This window comes from Rhinatrema bivittatum, chromosome 1, assembly GCF_901001135.1.
Source record: "Rhinatrema bivittatum chromosome 1, aRhiBiv1.1, whole genome shotgun sequence".
In the NCBI taxonomy this organism is placed as follows: domain Eukaryota; kingdom Metazoa; phylum Chordata; class Amphibia; order Gymnophiona; family Rhinatrematidae; genus Rhinatrema; species Rhinatrema bivittatum.
The window spans coordinates 607,109,072-607,127,294 of record NC_042615.1 but is presented as its reverse complement, the minus strand read 5'-3'; positions in this window follow the sequence as shown (position 1 = coordinate 607,127,294).

Here is an 18,223-nt window from a genome sequence, read left to right as displayed (position 1 = left end):
TGCATCAGTGTCGGGGTGCATGCAACCACCAAGAGGAATGCTAGCTTGAAGGATCTGTGTGCATTGTAGAAATGACACCAGGCAGCACAGGTGCTTTACCCAAGCCTGTAAGGGAAGACGTGCTGCTAAAGCACTCTGATGTCAACAGGAGGGATGCCAACAGCCTCCATTTTTCAGGACAGGTTAATTAAATGCTGGAATTTCATCTGATTTTCCTATAGCTTATCCGAGCTAAACCAAGACTATCAATACCTGCATGCATGGGAGTAAGACTAGAACTGGATCAACAAGTCTGTAAATCTGGATCCAATTGGAAAACAGAGTCAGCAGTGGCTCTGAAACTGGTGAGGCAGTGGTGTCAGCTGTGTTTTGGCACACCCATGTGACAGTAAGCCGACCCAGTACAGGTGTATAACTTCACATTCACATGTTTCTCAGCTATGGAATGAGGCAGTAAAATGGGAAATCTGTCATTGAAACCTTAAACTGTCTACCTGTCTACCTGTCCCTTTAGGCTGTGCCTTTAAGCTTCTGAGCTCTTTTAGATGTACAGTATTTCTTGAGCTGTAGCTCAAGAAGCAGTTGGGGTGGCATCACACTTGTGGCTCTATCCCATCCACATGTGAGCGCTAGGATGGGGACTGCTGGGGAGGGCTGGCAAGCCACATGGTGCTAGCTAGGCCACAAACCCTCGTGCCTCACATGCCGCTTTTACTGTCACTATCAGGCAGAACACATTATGGCAGCCACATGTATTTGTTGTAATCTTTAGTTTGACAACTGTTTTTAAAATACAGTCTACTGCTTCATTGCCAAGATGAATCCTGAGTAGGCATATGTGTTTTCTCTTACATACTGATGTACACATATTAGCAGTGCCAGAAAGAAAGATGCTAGCGAGGACAGCAGCAGCTAACAGTCTAGTGGAAGGGGATGTGGTAAGGGAGGCCTATCAGACAAAGTAGCATTGTATAAGGTTTTTGCAAAGCTGGATGCCACTCAGCGTGCTGTCCTGGGCTCGTGCATGGGGGATCCGGGGGAAATCCGGAATTATATCCATTTGTACGCCATGGCATAGAGCAAGATTATGGAAGACACAGCAGAGCAGCACTATAGCTGCTACTTTGGGTGGGGCATACATTGAAGCTCTATCCAGTAGAGATGTGCATTGATAAGCCCTATCATCTCAGGCTTCATTTTGGGGGCCCCCCCCTGGGGAAATTTCTTTTTTGTCTCGGTCCCGCCCCCTCCCGCCCCTTTCACAAAGCCCCGGGACATATGCGCGTCCCGGGGCATGTGTGCATCACCGGGCCTATGCAAAATAGGCTCGGCGCGTGTAACCCTTTGAAAGTCTGCCCCAAATTGAACTAGGCAGCGGCTTAGGGCACCAGGGTCCCAGGGCAGCAGCCATGGCAGCAAGAGTCAACATAGTGACGGTCTCAAGGCGGTGGTGCAAATAAATTGGATCGGGGAGAGTGGGTGACTGACTGACTGACTGACATGCCATGAGGAGAGACGAAACAGCTGCTGCCGCTATCACCACTGCAGCAGCAGATGCCTTGTCTCTCCGCACAGCATGTCAGTCAGTCAAATTTTGACTCGAGCCAGTAATTGGGTTGGGTGAGGACGGGAAACACTGTGCTATGATATTGCTGCTTTTAAATTTCTACACCCAGTACTGTAAGTTAATTGTGTGTGTGGTGAAGGAAGGGGGGCCTGGCTGAGGTTTTGCCTAGGGCACCTAATACCCTTGCACCAGCTCTGGCTCCATCCGTCTTGTCCAAACAGCAAAACTGACTTTTGAGTGCTTGAAAGTTGTGTTCATTGACACAGTGCGTAGCACATAAGTCGTCATTGTACCTCGTCTCTGCCAGGGCGTTGGGAATGTTAAAGGGGGTGAGAAGCCAGGTCCTGCAACCATACAGAGAATCTCCTGCAGCAATGACAGATTTAAGCCATCAATTATAGCATTGTCACATGCAGACCTAGCTGGCAACCAACTGCATCCTCTAAGACTGTATAAGGTAGCCTGTACCTTTCCCTGAGCCTTAGAGGCTGATTTGCCTAGCCTAAGTACATATCACATAGTTGTGGGGCAGTGTATGTGCAGGTTAGCAGTAGCCAAAAGTAGCTTAGCTTTTCAGGACTACTACATCACATCTGGGTATTCCACGAATTGCATGCCAGGCCCTCACAATCAAGCTAAGGCTACTGGTGTGTAACAGTCAGCCAACCTTGAAACAATACATAAGAGCTGCTACACCTGTGTTAGCTGAAAAAACGGTACCTCATGGTGTGATTGTGAATGTCCCTACTTGCTCTGTAGTATGTCCTCCATAGAAACCCATTTGTGAGTCCCGACACAGGGAAAATGCCAGGCCACCAACATGGACAGGACACTGCTTCTGGTTGAGGTGTATGAGGTTCAAGACAAACTGTGGGTGACAATCTGAAGGATGCCTCACTAACTGGCCACACATGATCATGTAATGCCAGCAGTGTGGACACTTCAAGCTTGTCATTAACCAGTGAGATTTAAGTAGCTCCCAATGAGAGGATAGGAACAGGGCCATTTTGACAAAGAACACATTGAAAGTGTATAGTGCCTGCTCACACACCAAGCTTTAGGGCCGGTGCATTATTTGTCAACACAGGATTTGCAGGCATCTGCAGCATGTGGCAAGAAAGCCAGGCCCTGGGCCAATGGCCTGCAGACATTACTGTATGAGTTACTTGTCATGGCAGCGATGCTTTTTCCTCCCCCATAGCCACCCCCCATTTGCATGACATTTCCACAAATACATAACCAAACATGAAATATAGAAAGAAGCATCTGTATTATCTACAAGCCAACCGTCACTGTACAGGCCGTCCTCAAAGGTTTCAAAGGGGTCTGATTGCCTAAATATAAAGGAATCATGTGCGGCTCCCGGATACCTGGCCACCACATCGAGAGTGCGCATTCGAGTGTCACAGACCACTTGCACATTGACGGAGTGGAAGAGCTTTCTGTTATGGTACATCTCCTCCCTGTCACGGGGTGGAATGATGGCCACGAGTGCAGTCGATAGCTCCCAGAACATTTTATGCGAAGGCATAAAAGCCGCTCTTCAAGTCCATCAAGTCCTGCCTGTCCCATGGAAATGCTATGCAGCGATTAATGTGGTTAGAGACTGCTGTGATGACTTGGTCCAGACAGCGAGAAAAAAGTGGTTTGGGACATTCCCCTCATGACCCCTACTGTTGTTTGGAAGGAGCTGGTTGCCATGAAATGCAGGGTGGCCAACAGTTTGGTGAGGCCAGGCACAGTCTGGGACCTTTGTGTGACCAGATCCCCTCAGATTTCTTCATATAATTCCAGGATAGCCCAGGAGTTGAGGTGATACCTGATAACCACAGAGTCCTTTGCCATGCCCAGCATAGATGTTCGTGGAGGGAAGATGCGCTCCCTGTATCACTTCCACTGTTGGCCACCTGCGTTGCAGGCACTGGTCTGGGCCCTGACCCTGCGGGGCCAATGGCTCTGCTTGCAGTGCAGGGACTTCCCTAGGAGGGCTTGGAACTGCCCTTTTCTGTTCTTGAGATTGTTGTTCCACTTATGGTCGTGTGTGGCGAGCCTGCTGATGCATCCAGTATCCCGCAACAATTAAACTCGCCACAAGCATTATGGCTTTAGGAAAGTACACCAGGTAAGAACAGGTGTTTTTATTGGGCCAGGAAGGCCTGCTAGGTGTGTCCCTTACAATTCCTCTTATTCCTCTTGGTATCGTGCACGATAATCACTGCAATAATCCCCGCGATCCATGATATCACCCGCGATAAATACTTTTTTCACCATACTGAGAAAAAATAGGTGGCTATTTCCCGCATTAAATCCCACCAAAGTGTGCGTTGCTGTATTACATGCTGTATTTACTGTATTTACTCCGCTCAAACTCCTCCCATTTGAATATCAATTTTTAATTTCCATACACATTTTGGGATGTATGTTTATCACGCGCTTTAGGGCTTTATTGCGCACGTTATTGCCCTAACGCGTGTGATAAGGCCCTAACACGACTTGATAAATAGCTCTGATAGCTCCATGGTGAGATAAATTAGAATGTAGCATCACACATACTGTATGGTTAAAGGTTTAGTTGGCTCGGTAATCCAAATGATCTTGTCTGTGCAATGGGCTTTCTTATAAGCAGATTTAACTGTCTGCAATGGATAACTAATTTATTCATGGCTGGCAGTCTAATTATGGGCATGCCCATTAATATATATTAATTTATAAAATGTGCATACCACCCATCAACATAGAAACGATGGCAGAAAAGGACCAAATGTTCTATCCAGTTTGCATTTCTGGGTAGTTTCCAGGGTTACAATCATAAAGCTTAGATCCTTTGTTTTCACTTTATGAGACCGTTGTTTAAGAGATTTTTCAATACTTGGATTTATAGTCTGCTTTTGGCATTGGTCGATCCACTTTGCTTTTTGAAATAAGTACATTATTGTTCATTGTATTTGTTTTGTAATACACTTAAAAGTTAAACATTTGAAATATGATTATATTTCACATGAGAGACCTGTTGAGTTGTACAGTTCAGCTATATGATGGTCTCAATATTTACAGTTGTGCATGTGTAGATATAGTAGCATCTTTTGGTTTTTTTGTAAAGAATATTATTTCTACATTTAAAAATATATATAAGAATGGTCTTATTTTGTTGTGCTATACAGATAAGCTAGAATAAAAAAGTGCAGTTTTTCAGTGATTTTACAGTAGATGGTAATAAATTGATGGTGAGTAATCCGCACATGCTAAATTTGTGACAGCATAAAAAAATGAAAGATTTAACAGCATATTCACTGATGTCTCAGTGTACTACAATATGCTTATATGATTAATTTATTCCTGTGTGGAAACCGCATACCTCATTCACTAATGACATAAAGCTTTACTCAGAGAATACAAAGAATATTTTCAAAATAAGAAGGTGCCAAGGACTACTTTTGACTGAGAATAATATGAAATGGAAAGGCATAATTACTGAATGTCACTCTTCTATTTTCTTACCCTTTCTGCATCATTTTTTAGTTTTGTTATAAGTGAATACTTAACTATACTTTTTCATTGAGGCATTTGAATGCTTAACACCTGCATCGGTTGCACTGCATCGCTTGTGCTTCTATATTTAGGTATACAATTACTTTACATAATTCTGACTACTTCTCACAGAGATTCATTCTTCCATAATTTTATGGTCTCTTCTGAAACATGAGAGAGAGCAGTTATGAAGAAATTATCGATAAAAGAACTGAAAAAAAATGCATTAAAGGTATGAGTGTGTGTATATCTCTATTTATATGGATATGTCTTACAATCACGTATCCAGTTCTTTTCTGAAATCTGGGGCATTGTTGGAGGTAGCGATCGGGACTAATGCGCTTTGGCTTTTCTCCAAAAGAAAACAAAAAATGAGAAAGTGAAAATTATGATTTAGTACAGAAGTGCAATTAGAAACATAGCTATGAGGCCGATTTACTAAGGTGTGCTGAAATTCATGCAGAACTCATTTATTTATACATGTAAATTTTCTGCGGGAGCTTGTATACAAATGAGCCATTACAAAACTTGTATGCAGAAGTTTCCTTTGGACAACTTTGCAAAATAGTTGACTACACCTCAATGAGATGGAGTTCTTGATTTCTTTCTTTTTTAATATTATCTTTTATTTGGATCAAGGCAAGATAAATACAGACATACATGTCATGCTTATCCAACTGTCTTACAAGGAACAAGACGACAAAACAACTTGAACAGGCTAACAACCATAAACAATGTGCCCACCAATCCAGGGTTTTTTGCAATTTTCTCCCATTATTTTGCTCCCCCCTCACCCGGTATCTCCCAGCCTCCCCCCCCCAACCCTCAGTCACACACACACACACACAGAGTCACACCACGCACACCCCGAGTGCCCATACCACACAGGAACAGGAGAATTTACATAAATTGAAGCGTACGTTCCCACAATCTGAAGTAACGTCGAAGGGCAATGCAGGTTTTTGGATGAGTGATAGAATGCTGCCGCAAGAGTTCCATGTGAGCCGTTTGTTGCATTGCACCCTTCCAAGCTTGTGGAATTTTTTCTTTTCTTTTCTTTTCCTTTTTTTTTTTTAAACAAAAACCAGCACGTGAAGGCTATTTTTTGCATACATTTTAGTGCTCCTAACATAGATAATTAGTTGCTTTGTATTAATTTTTATCACAGCAGCTCATTAACTTTGAAACTTTGCAAGATTAAATTTATGTTCATAAGTATATTACATGCAAAGCCAACATTTTTTGCTAACTCCACTTTGCCTGTAAAAAGGGAAAGTTGTGTTACTGAGAAGAACTTAGGCAGCCAAGTTGCCATTTGCAGGTGCAAAGTGGACTTTGCAAATTTTATCGCTCCTTAGAAGGAGTTGGTAATAAAATGTCTGTTCATCCTGTAAGATCCAGTCTTCCTGCTGCACAGCCCAATGTGCTATTAACTCATAAATTGTCACTTACATCCAAACTTAAATGTCCTTCACTTGTACTCTCTGGGCACCATAGCATTATTTGCAGCATATCTTCCAGGCCATACTTGCCATAGCACGTTAGAAGCATAGAGGTCGATATAAAGGGTTTGTTCAGATAACTTTTGAAATTAGCCAGGCAAAACTAGAGATTTCAGTATTTCTCCATTTTCCCTGGCTGAACTTTTCTGGACAACTCATTGCCCACACAAAATGTATCCAGGTAAACAAAAGATGGCACGATAGTGCAAAATATCAGCCATATTTAGCTAAGTCTGATTAGACAAATACTTTTTCGGAAGTGATTGGGATGAACTTTTGAGGAGGTTTTCAGTGGAAGCCTTAGTTAAACATCACAGATAATTTTCCTGCTCACCAGATTACTCCAGTATAGACCTCATAGGCTCCCAAATTTCAGAAGAGAATTGAACAAATGATTTATAAGAAGGATCCAAGTAATATATATAGTTAGTTTGTTCTCCTCTACATCATAAACAAATCTAAATTTTAAAGCCAAACTTTCTACGCCATTGCAGATTACCCCAAAGCATTGCCCTTTCATAATTGTCAAATTTCTCAGTTTTAAGAGTGCTTAATTAATATGGATTCAAAGTCACTGGATGTGCATACATGGTAAAAATTAAGGGCCGGATTTTAAAAGGGTTACATGCATAAGGTACGCGCGTAACCCTTTTAAAACCCCCCTGCGCATGCCGAGCCTATTTTGCATAGGTTCGGTGGCGCGCACAAGCCCCGGGACGCGCGTAAGTCCCGGGGCTTGCCGGGGGGGGGGGGCATGTCGGGAGTGACGTGGCGTTTTCGGGGTGTGTCCGGGGGCGTGTTTCAGGCTTGGGGGCGTTTCAGGGGCATGGCCGAGTGCCCCGACACAGCAGCCTGTGTCGGGGCCTGCCGCGCCAGCGCACGTAAGTTACTACTGCCCAGAGGCAGTAGTAACTTTTAAGATAAAGGTAGGGAGGGAGTTTAGATAGGGCCGTGGGGGTGAGTTAGGTAGGGGAAGGTGCGGGGGGGTGAATGGAAAGTTCCCTCCGAGGCTGCTCCGATTTCGGAGCGGCCTCGGAGGGAACGGGCAGCGCGCACAGGGCTCGACACGCGCAAGGTGCACAAATGTTCACCCCCTTGCGCGTGCCGACCCCGGATTTTATAAGATACGCGTGGCTACGCGCGTATCTTATAAAATCTCGTGTACTTTTGTTCGCGCCTGGTGCGCGAACAAACATATGCACGCGTGTAGATTTGTAAAATCTACCCCTAAATGAAATGAAAAAGGACCACGATGTTCAGAGACATTGGGGCCAATGTAATAAGGCTGCCGTGGTTTTGTGTGCGTGTGTATGCACATTTGAATGCACATTTTCCCACACAAAGTCCTAAACGGGGATGTAATTAGGGTTTGTGCACGGGAAAAAAGTATGTACAAACGCACTCACAGACCCACGGTTTTTCCTGCACGAATGCATGCTAACAGCATGCAGGAAGCAGCACTAATGGTAGTGCGGATTTTTTAATGTGGGTTTTTTACCGCCATGGTCAGGGTACGAGTTAAGTGTCAACGCCAACTCGAGGGGCCTATGTCAGCATCTGAGCATCCTGAAAACCACCTAGCTGAGCACCTATCTTGGCGTCTGAGTGGCCAGCTTAGCTAGGCGCTTTTCTGGGTGTAGGAACAGCCATCTTAAGGTGCTTCCCTAGGCACTTTTCCGGGCGCCTGATTGTATAGATTAGCGACCAAGTAAGTGACAAGATTAGTGCCCAAGCGGCAACAGTAGCTAGGCGCCCAGAAAGGCTAGGTGCTTTACTTGGTCATGAATGTATGTCGTCAGGCACCCAGAAAGGTGCCTAGCTACTGTTGCCACTAGGGCACAACCAAGTAACCGCCTAGTTCATTGCCTGAGTGGCAGGATTAGCTAGGCACCTTTCTGGGTGCCCGATCATGCAGATTTTTCTGCCACAAACAGAGCAGCACGAGCGGCATGATAAGCACCTGGCTGAATGCCTATCTTGACTTCAGTGGCCAGCTTAGCAAAGCGCTTTTCATGGCATTCAAGGTAGGCACTTCTCTGCACAGCCAGAAGAGTGGCAAGATTGTTGTGAATTATCACCCATGAAAATATTTGCCATGTTTTCTGCAGCACAGTTGTTTAAAATGTTAAAAATTCTTTCCAGGGTCATACTTTCACTGAACAGGGAGACCTGTTTGCTCGCTCGCTCGCTCACTTTTATGTGTGGATTATCGGCGCAGATTTTTGAGCGCGGATGCAGCCACTTATTACATGGGCCCTGTACCACGCTTAGGTACGTGCATTTTTCCATGCATGCGCAGATTTCTGCGTGCAAGTCATTTGCATCATTTTTTTTATATCCCATGGAAGCAGCAGTTTCAGCTGCGCTCGGTGATCAAAACCCACACACATAACAAGTGCCTGTTTGCTGTGGGTCTTATTACATCGACCCCATCGAGAGGATAATTTTCAATAGTGTGCATAGGAGAGTACTTATAAGTATAAGTATATGCACACAAAGTTGTTCCTGTATTTTATAAACTGTGTGGGAGCAGCACGGTTTATAGAATAATGTGTATCTCTGCCTCAAAAGTAGAAGGAATGTGTCAGTACATGCAAAACTTTATAATGCAGGGAGTCGCATACTTTTCTAAGCCTATGTTATAAAAATACACAAACATATTTTCAGCATGAAATATTTATAACAGGTGCACGTAATTACTTCTGTTTATGCATGGAAACAGGTAATTTAAAAAATATGTGTGCATAGTACATGTCAAAACATTTGTGCTACATTGCATAAATTTAGTAGGTGAATATAATTATCAGATATTTTAGAAACAGAGAAATATGATGGCAGAAAAAGACCATTCGGCTCATCTAGTAGGCCCATCCATGTAATCAATCCAATTCCCATCACTCCCTCTGAGTTTTCTTGCATTTATTTCATGCTTTCTTGAATTCAGATACAGATTTGCCTCCACCATGTCTACTGGGAGGTTGTTCCATGCAATCTACTACCTTCTCTGTAATGATTACTCCTCAGAGTACCCCCTTTCACCCTCATCCCACAACCCCTTGTTCTAATTCCTCCTTTCCATTGAAAGAGGCTCGCCTTCTATGCATGAAAACCTTTAAGATATTTAAATATCTCTATCATATCTCCCCTGTCCTACCTTTCCTCTGGGGTGAAGATGTTTAGATCTTTAAGTCTGTCTGCATTTGCTTTATAACAAATACCACTGATCATTATATATCCACCCTTTCACCCGACTCCTACTGGTTTATATTTTTTTGAAGGTGAAGTCTCCATAATTCTCTCTTTTTTACTCAGTGCATAGTTAAGCTCTGGAATTCATTGCCAGAGGATGTGGTTACGGCAGTTAGAGTAACTGTTTTTTTTTAATGCAATTTTAAATTAACAAAGGAAATAAAACTTTTCTAAGCAAAATGAGGATAGTAACAGAAGAAAAATACAAACAAAAAAAGAAATGTCATATCCAGTTGAGTATGCAATTATTGCCAATAATATGTATAAGAAACTGTTCACATCATTCTTATTATCCCCAATTAGTGAAGAAAACATGAGATAATTCAGAGGGGAAGAATATACAGGGAGAAATAAACTAAACCTCTAAAGAAAGGCCTAGAGCAAGTAGGGACCCTCAGATACTGATACTGGTCTCCATTTAACATTAAGAGTCAGTCAGAGCTGAAGAAGATGTAATAACTATCCAATCATTGAGAAAGGATTGCAGCTGCTCAGGTACAAAAAAATATGAAAGTGACTGACTGTAGCTTTACAAAACATTTGAATGAGTAGCATAAAAGAAAAGAAGCCCCCAAATTGACGGTATCTTTCCTGGCAGCTAAAACACCTTTTCTTCTTTGCTGGCTGAGCCTAGAAATATTAGGAAAAATGTTCAACTTCTGGCCATAGAAAGGAGAATTTAAATTACGAAAGTACAAAGGCCTCACTTTAGACAAATCAGAATCAGCAACGAAAGATACTAATAAGGTGGCCCTGTCCATAATTTCGGGACCCGATATTTCTAGAAATTCTGTAAGATTCAATGGAGGAAATTGATTCACAGTAGAAACCCCCATAGATGCTTGAGGAGATGATGGCAAAAACGTTATCATGTTAATAGAAGGAAATTCTTCAGGTGGGATACCCAAAACTTGAAGAAAATATTTTTTTTAAAGAAACCATTGGAAGTTCACCTAAAATCTTAAGAAAATTCAAAATCCTAAGACTAAAGCTGATAGGAGAAGTTCTCCAACAATTCAAGCCTGTGAGAAAGAGCTCCATTATCCCACATAGTCATATACTGGGCCCGCTGAATTTTAACAATATATTTGCTTAACAGCTGCAAGTTGCCTTGAATGCTCTTGGATGCAATTTTCATGTTGAGCAACCATAGGATCTTATTTGGTAACAACAGAGTCCACTTTTTATATGGAAAGAGACAAAATCTTGGCAAAATTCTCCATCAGTTCCCACAGTGATTTTATAGTTATAACTGCCGGCTTTGGATGCATTCGAAAGGGCTCCTGCGGTTTTGGAACTGTTAAAGGGGTAACAGCTGTGAGAAGAAAATTAATCTGTCCTCTTACCAACCCAATGCCTTCAGAGGAGAGAGAGAAGAGTGCATTTCCAGCCATCGCTGATCCATTGGAAAGCCTGCAGAGCTGGAGTAAATGGTGTAGTAATCTCCTCAGCCTCCACTCGCTCAGACGCCGGTGCCAGTTTGCCTACCAGCATCTCAGCAGCATCACCAGAGGAAGCACATCGTTCAGCTGGAAGAAAGATCTGTTCTCGGGGGCTGATGTAAACCTTGTCCCCAGGAAGCACCAGTGCTTTTTCACCGAGTGCTTCAACGGGGGCTTCACTGCTGAGACATCCAGGGTCTGCTGTGGACATGAAGGTGACGATTGATTGCTAGTCAGGTAGCAATGAGGGTTCACTAGGAAAAACCCTAATTTTCCCCTCTCTTTGGTGCCATAGCAGTTAAGGGGAAAAAAAATATTGAGGAAACAGAGAGCTCTGCAGTCCCACATCTACAGACTCGCGGCCATCTTGTTCCCCTACGTTTTCATGTAACTGGGTTTTAAAAAGATCTGGTTAAGTTCCTAGAGGAAAAATCCAAAAACTGCTATTAATTAATAAGCAATAGCAGCTTGAGATTTATTTAAAGTTTGAGTACTTGCCAGGTACTTGTGCCTTGGATTGGCCACTGTTGGAAACAGGATACTGTGCTTGATGAACCTTTGGTCTGACTGTTGCGACTATCTATAGATTCTCTTCTGCCTGGAAGTCTTCACTGTCTACATCATTGTGAGTTACCATCGCTCTCTCAGAGCTTTCCCTGGAACTAGGTGCTCGCTCCTTGAGGGCCTATCCTTTCCAGCTCCTGAGCTCCCTGAGACCAATATGTGAGTGTTGTCATCTAGTTCTGTTCATGAACTCTGCATACCCTGCCTACTCACTGTCTACAGTTTATTAACAGCTCAGCCATCCAGGGATCGCTGTTCCAGTATCTGAGGGACTTCAGCCCTGCCGGGCACTTCAGCTCACTACTGCCACCTCTGGTGGTTTCAAGACCTGTTTAATAAAAGAACTAGTATGTTTCTGTCTCCCTACTCTGTCTAGCCAGTGGTCCCTCTCAGGATCTTTACCCGGGGGTGTGGTCATCTGCCACCGGCCCAAGGATCCACTCACTACTATCTCCAGCAGTCTATAACAACACATTGCTACTCCACCTACAGAATACATCAGATTGCTATTCCTATCTGATTGCTCCTTCCATCAACATAGCGGATTATGACACTGACCCAGTATGACAGTTTCTTAAGTTCTTATATTCTAATCTGCTACATTTTTTTGAGGGTGTAATTAAACCTGTGGATAAAGGGGAGCCAGTTGATATAGTATATTTTGATTTTCATAAAACATTTGACAAAGTCCCTCATGAGAGACTTCTTAGGAAATTAAAAAGTCATGGCATGGGGGGGGGGGGGGGCAGTCCTCTTGTGGATTGGGAATTGGTTAAAAGATAGAAAACTCTTTTTTTCTCTTTTTCAAATGTTTTGTTCGTCCTTCTTTCTTGATTTTTTTTTCTCCCTTTCTGAGCTCTTCTGAGTTTGTGGTGCTTTATTAGCAATTGATTCTAATGTTTTGTATTATCTGCTTGTTTATTTTTCCTGTTAATATTACAACAAATGCTATATTTGAAGCAAGTTTTGCCTGTGTCTAATATATAAAATCATAAATATATATATAGTTTTTTTTAAAGATAGAAGACAGAGAATAGGACTAAATGGTCAATTTTCTCAATGGAGAAAGGGAATAGTGGAATTCCCCAGGCATCTGTTCTGGTGCCACTGATTTTTAATATATTCATAAGCAATCTGGAAATGAGAACAATGTATGAGATGATCATATTTGTTGATGACAGAAAATTATTCAAAATTGTTAAATCACAAGAGGATTGTGATAAATTTTAAGAGAACCTTGCAAAACTGGGAGACTGGGCATTCAAATAGCAAATGAAATTCAATGTGGACAAGTGCAAAGTGATGCACTTAGGGAAGAGTAATGCAAATTATAGCTACACAATGCAAGCTTCTACATTAGGAGCTACCACTCAGGAAAATGATCTAGGTGTCATCATTGAAAATACATTGAAATCTTCTGCTCAGTGTGCAGAGGCAGCCAAGAAAGCAAATAGAATGCTAGGAATTATTAGGAAAGGAATGGAGAATAAAACGAGAATATCATAATGCTCTGTATCGCTCCATAGTGTGACCTCATCTTGAATATGGTATACAGTTCTGGTCAGCCCATCTAAAAAAAAAAAAATAGCAGAATTAGAAAAGGTACAGAGAAGGTCAACCAAAATGATAAAGGTGATGGAACAATTAATTCCCCTATGAGGAAAGGCTAAAGAGGTTAGGTTTCTTCAGCTTAGAGAATAGACTGCTGAGGGGAGGTATGATATAGGTCTAATAAGTGGAGTAGAACGAGTAAGCCTTAATCAGTTGTTTACTCTTTCAAAGAGTATGAAGACTAGGGGTCACACAATGAAGTTACTAGGTGATACATTTAAAAGTAATAAGAGAAAATATTTGTTTTATTGAATGCATAATTAAGCTCTGGAATTTATTGCCAGAGAATGTGGTGAAAGCTATTAGTGTAGCTGCATTTAAAAATGGTTTGTACAAGTTCCTGGAGAAAAAGTCCTTAAACTATTATTAAGATAGAGTTGCAGAAATCCACAACTTATCTCTGGGATAAGCAGCATAGAATCTGTCTAGTCCTTGGGAACCTGCCAGGTAATTGTGACCTGGTTGGCTACTGTTTGAAACAGGATATTGGGCTTCATCTACCTTTGGTCTGACTAAGGCCTGGATTCACCATTCTATCGCAGAATGGTGAATCCAGTGAAAACAGGGGGTGGGGAAGTGTAGGGGGGGCAGGTCTGCGAAAGCTGGCAGCCTTCACACCTCCACGGTGTTTTCACTGCCAGCTTTCGCACCCAATAGCGCCACTGCACTGGCGATGAAAACGTTACTAACCTTAAAACCACCAGTGAAGACATCGCCGAGTCCGCCTCCTCCTCGCCACCCTGACTCCTCCCCTCGTCGCCCCGACTCCGCCCCCAGCATGGCAACTCTTATGTTCTTATATTAATTCTAGTGCTTTCCCTTGATCCAACTCTCTGGTTATCCAGACAAATAAATTGATCAAATTTGTTTGATAAAATATTACTCTAGTAAAACTATGCTGCCTCATATCTTGCAATCTATTGGATTCCAGAAACTGCACCAGCCTCTATTGTAGCAATGATTCCATTCATTTGCTCACCATATAATATGGGCCTCCATTTTCTGTATACACTTTTTCTCAAATTCCAGATGGCAATCATAACAAATAAGATATTCATAGCACAAAATTCTGGATAAATAAGGGCCACAGCCCTTATTAATATTAACACACAATGCAGAAGCCTATGCTGGCCAAACAGTACAATATATTTTGTCTTTCAATGCTTTGGTTGTCTATCTGCCATGTCTCCAGCAAAAAAGAAGGTAGGAGTTGAAACTAAACACTGCCTACGCCAGTGCTTATATTTGGTGGGGCAGGGAGGGAGGTAGAGATAAGCTTCTGTGGATTTCTCATGTCTCTTTTCTATGGATATCTCATGTCTCTTTTCCAATCTCCAACATATTCCTTATTAGGGATGTGAATCATTTTTTGACGATTTAAAATATCGTCCGATATATTTTAAATCGTCAAAAATCGTTAGGGCCACGATACAATACCAATTCCCCCGATTTATCGTCAAAAAATCATAAATCGGGGGAAGGGGGAGGGCAGGAAAACCGGCACACTAAAACCCCCTAAAACCCACCCCCGACCCTTTAAATTAAATCCCCCACCCTCCCGAACCCCCCCCCAAATGCATTAAATTACCAGGGAGTCCTCCGTAGCGGCGGTCCGTGGCTAAATCGGGGGAAGGGGGAGAGCACGAAAACCGGCACACTAGATCGTGAGGTCTTCAGCCGGCGCCATTTTTCAAAATGGCTGCGCAAAATGGCGGCGGCCATAGACGAAAACGATTCGACGCAAGAGGTCGTTCCGGACCCCCGCTGGACTTTTGGCAAGTCTTGTGGGGGTCAGGAGGCCCCCCCAAGCTGGCCAAAAGTTCCTGGGGGTCCAGCGGGGGTCAAGGAGCGATTTCCTGCCGCGAATCGTTTTCTGTACGGAAAATGGCACCGGCCATACGCGTATGGCCGGCGCCATTGTCCGTACGGAAAATGGCGCCGGCAGGAGATCGACTGCAAGAGGTCGTTCAGTGAGGTCCGGAACCCTCACGAGATTTCCGTACCTCGCTGAACGACCTCCTGCAGTCAATCTCCTGCCGGCGCCATTTTCCGTACGGACAATAGTGCCAGCCATACGCGTATGGCCGGCGCCATTTTCCGTACAGAAAACGATTCGCGGCAGGAAATCGCTCCTTGACCCCCGCTGGACCCCCAGGAACTTTTGGCCAGCTTGGGGGGGCCTCCTGACCCCCACAAGACTTGCCAAAAGTCCAGCGGGGGTCCGGAACGACCTCTTGCGTCAAATCGTTTTCGTCTATGGCCGCCGCCATTTTGCGGTGGCCATTTTGAAAAATGGCGCCGGCTGAAGACCTCACGATCTAGTGTGCCGGTTTTCGTGCTCTCCCCCTTCCCCCGATTTAGCCACGGACCGCCGCTACGGAGGACTCCCAGGTAATTTAATGCATTTGGGGGGGTTTCGGGAGGGTGGGGGATTTAATTTAAAGGGTTGGGGGTGGGTTTTAGGGGGTTTTAGTGTGCCGCTGGACCACCAGGTAATTTAAGGCATTTGGGGGGGGGGGATTTAATTTAAAGGGTCGGGGGTGGGTTTTAGGGGGTTTTAGTGTGCCGGCTCATGATTTTAACGATTATGACGATACTTTACACACACAAACGGCAACAATACGATTCCCTCCCCCTCCCAGCCGAAATCGATCGTTAAGACGATCGAGGACACGATTCACATCTCTATTCCTTATCAGTAAGCACAGAAATGCCTCTAATAAGCAAATGTCCAGATTAGGGTTTGACTGTACTTCAATCTGGAATTTGGTTGATTTGAAGTCATGGCAGTTTAAAGGAGCATGTTAGATGTATTACTGTTATTTGTATATCCAAAGATTTAGGTCTGAATGCTGTATATAACTCAGCCAAGAAAAAGGTGATCTGCCATTCTTGCAGAGGCTGCATTAAAACAGAGGTATTAATTCAAGTGCTGAGACTTAAGTTTGAAAAAAGGGATATTCTTTCATAGCTTTTCAGTTGTTTTTCAAAAAGGGATAATTTTTGCATTGTTTTTCTGTTTGGTAGGTTAGTATTTTTGCTTAGTTCATAAAGGGAAAGGACTGTTTTTTTCTGATAGGAGATTTCTTTTGTGATTTGTTTTTTCTTCTGCTTTATTTCCCTCTTTCCCACCCCAACTCTCTCCCACCCTACCTTCTATTCTTACTAGTGGTATGCATTGATAAAACCTTTTGTTTCACTTTGATTTTCTTTCTTTTTTCCTTTTTTTGGTTGTGTTAGGTTTTTTTTCATTTTTAAAAATTTTTTGTTTAGTGCACACTATTTGAGTGAGTGTGCACTATGGGCTGGATTTTCAAAAGGTTACGCGCAACGGGCCTATTTTCAAAAGGCCTGGCAATGCGCGTAAGTCCCGGGGCTTGCAAAAATGGGTGGGGAGGGGGCTGGGAGGGGGTGGGCCGGTCCAGGGGTGGGGCGGGGTCAGAGGCTCCTGGCACAGTGGCCATTTGTCGCTGTGCCGGGGATTGCATGCCGGCAGTCGGCCAGCACGCGCAACTTACTTCAGAAAATGTGAGGGTTAGGCAGTCCACTGAAAGGTGATCTTGAACAGAAGCGGGCTAGGATTTTTAGGTCTTCTGCCTGTCTAATCACCTCCTCCTTCTGTTGGGCCTGCAGGTTCTGGTGACCGGCAGGACTTCTGTGGCAGGGACAGGGAAGGCCATGGACAGAGTAGTCAGTGCTCAGGCAGGGTAATGTCCAAGCAGGGATTAGGGCACACAGAGATCAAACAGAGTTAAAGTCCTCAGCAAAGATATATGGCACATGAAGGGCAGAAGTTAGTCTAGGTCAGTAACAAAATATCTGTCTGAGGAAGGCTAACTAGGAGGCAAGGCAAAAGCAGCTTAGGGCAGTGAGTCAAGGCTAGGAACACAGTGATAGGAACAAACTAAAACATAGGGGCAGGAACAAAGTAACACACACAGGCAGGAACAAAGTAAAACTTGCAGGCAGGAACAAGGGTGAAGCTGGAATGGGGATGCAAGGTAGGGTAGAAGCAGGCAACATAGGCCACCGGAAGGCTTGGACAAGACAAAGGCAAGACAAGGAACATAGAAACAGGAATGGCCACGGGGAGGCCTAGACAAAACAAAGGGAAGACAAAAAATATGGACAAGCTAGACCACCAAGAGACCTAGGCAGGGTGAGGGCAAGGAATATGCAGAAAAGGAGGCCCATTAGTTGGCCCAGACAGAACAAGGCACAATACAAACTAGGCCACCAGGAATCCTAGACAGGATGGGACAAGGCATGGTATACTCTAGGGATGTGAATCATGCTTCTGACGATTAAAAATAGCGTATGATATTTTCAAAATCATCAGAAATCGGGGGCTCCCCAAAACAGATAGGAAAACCCCACAAAATTGTTCGTGGGGTTCTCTTATCGTTTTGGGGGAGGGCGGGAAAAACGGCACACCAAAACAATCCCTAAACCCACCCGACCATTTAAAACTGATCCCTTAGCTTCGCCCACCCTCCCAAACCCCCCAAAAACTTTTTACAAGTACCTGGTGGTCCAGTGGGAGTCCCGGGAGCGATCTCCCGCTCTTGGGCCGTCGGCTGCCACTAATCAAAATAGCGCCGATGGCCCTTTGCCCTTACCATGTGACAGGGTATCTGTGCCATTGGCCAGCCCCTGTCACATGGTAGGAGCATTGGATGGCCCGTGCCATTTTTAAAGATGGCGCCGGCTGTCCATTATGCCTACCATGTGACAGGGGCCGGCCAATGGCACAGATACCC